Source organism: Schistocerca cancellata, chromosome 3 (genome assembly GCF_023864275.1).
Source record: "Schistocerca cancellata isolate TAMUIC-IGC-003103 chromosome 3, iqSchCanc2.1, whole genome shotgun sequence".
In the NCBI taxonomy this organism is placed as follows: Eukaryota; Metazoa; Arthropoda; class Insecta; order Orthoptera; family Acrididae; genus Schistocerca; species Schistocerca cancellata.
Window position 1 is genome coordinate 412,814,911 of NC_064628.1, and position 2,500 is coordinate 412,817,410.

Sequence of the window (2,500 nt, forward strand, 5' to 3'; positions counted from 1 at the left end):
CACCCACACATGTCCTACACAGGGGTGCACCCAACACCACCACACTGCCTCCTGTTACAGCACAGAAACAATGGCAGGAATGAATCGCACAGGTCTGCCACTCCCTTGCCGCAACCACAGACGCGGCGCGCCTCCAGTCACGAGCGAAAAGCGCATCCTGACGAGACATAACTGCTGTCACATACTGACGCTGCCTCAGACATCCACTTACAATGATCACTACCAACGAACCTCGGCCCCCCCCCCCCCCAACACACTATCTCTTACCACGTTGTGTACTGTAATCCAACCCATTTCGCACCTTAACCTAACCCATTTTGCACCTTAACCTAACCAAATTTGTAACGCAATTTGTACCGCAATGTAACGCAATTTGTACCGCAATGTAACGCAATTTGTACCGCAATGTAACGCAATTTGTACCGCAATGTAACTCAATTTGTACCGCAATGTAACTCAATTTGTACCGCAATGTAACTCAATTTGTACCGCAATGTAACTCAATTTGTACCGCAATGTAACGCAATTTGTGCCTTAACCTAACCCAAGTTGGGCCTTAACCTAACCCAAGTTGGGCCTTAACCTAACCCAAGTTGGGCCTTAACCTAACCCAAGTTGGGCCTTAACCTAACCCAAGTTGGGCCTTAACCTAACCCAAGTTGGGCCTTAACCTAACCCAAGTTGGGCCTTAACCTAACCCAAGTTGTGCCTTAACCTAACCCACGTTGTGCCTTAACCTAACCCACGTTGTGCCTTAACCTAACCCACGTTGTGCCTTAACCTAACCCACGTTGTGCCTTAACCTAACCCACGTTGTGCCTTAACCTAACCCACGTTGTGCCTTAACCTAACCCACGTTGTGCCCTAACCTAACCCACGTTGTGCCTTAACCTAACCCACGTTGTGCCTTAACCTAACCCACGTTGTGCCTTAACCTAACCCACGTTGTGCCTTAACCTAACCCACGTTGTGCCTTAACCTAACCCACGTTGTGCCTTAACCTAACCCACGTTGTGCCTTAACCTAACCCACGTTGTGCCTTAACCTAACCCACGTTGTGCCTTAACCTAACCCACGTTGTGCCTTAACCTAACCCACGTTGTGCCTTAACCTAACCCACGTTGTGCCTTAACCTAACCCACGTTGTGCCTTAACCTAACCCACGTTGTGCCTTAACCTAACCCACGTTGTGCCTTAACCTAACCCAAGTTGTGCCTTAACCTAACCCACGTTGTGCCTTAACCTAACCCACGTTGTGCCTTAACCTGCTCTGTAATTGGCATATGACACGTTACATTAATCCAGTGTTGTCTAACCACAACCCTCTGAATATAGTTCGCTACTCGCACCGCCCACCCTCTTGTGTATCGTTTCATGTTCAACACTTCGCAAGTGTTGCTTACTTTTTACATGCTCCCGCTGTACACTGTAATGTGGACGACTGCAGGATGTACATCGCCCCCCCCCTCCCCCCTGCCTTCGCACGCTGGTCGTTCAGGTGCTTGCGTGTTCAATGCCCTTCGCAGCTGTTCACTGGCATTCGCATGTCGAAGCGCTCAGTCTACGTCGTGGTACGGCCTGTGTCCACTGTCCGCTGATGTCGTAAGCTTAACCCTCACATTGTACTGCACATAGGTCCGTATGTACTGAATGATACGCTGTGGCACATGTGTGACCGTACAACGACTGCGCCCAACAACAGCGAACCATACGGTCCAAATGTTGTGCACTCAGCCACGTGCCGTCTCCCCATAACAGCTACATTGCAGTGTGGTACGCCATAGAGACGTGTGGGAGTAACGGACGCCCTGGATGGCGATCAGCATGAGCCGTCTGTTGATGTAGTGGCGCGTGTATTCAAACGTAGTCGTCTCTTCTCACACAGTGTGATAGCATGGTGCACCGCGTTCCACATCTGCGACATGGTACAGATGCTGGTTGACAGTCGGTCTCGTAATGGACATCGCATACGTAGGGGGCCACCTCCCACGCGTTCTCTAGTCGGGCACATTTTGTTGCGTGTATGTGGGCAGACGTAGTGTGTCGTGACACCTAACAGACAGGTATGCAATAATCGTTGCATTTGCAAACTGGGATGGACGTCTCCGTTTGCTGGTGACGTTACGCAAATGAACAACTGGTAAACCCATTGTGGTGCGGTTGTTGTTGCTGGAGGTAAATCAGTAAGGGCAAATCTGTGTGTGAAGCGATACGCGGCGGTGGCTGGGTGGGACCGTCCCCGGCCGGTGAGGGGGGGCCGCCCGGCGTGCTGGCCGCGCGGTGCGTGGGCGCACGCGCTACAGCCGGCTGGTGGGGGCGCCCAGTGGCAGGCGCGCCGGCCGACGGACGCGGCAGGCGGCGCAGCTGCGCGCCGGGGCACCCTGCGCGCGGCGCCGGGCGGCCAAAGTGGGTCCTCGCGGGCCCGGTGCGAAGCGCGGTGGACATCTGCAGTGTGCTGGTCCGACTGAGGACTGTGTGCGTTGAGGATGCGCCGCCGCCC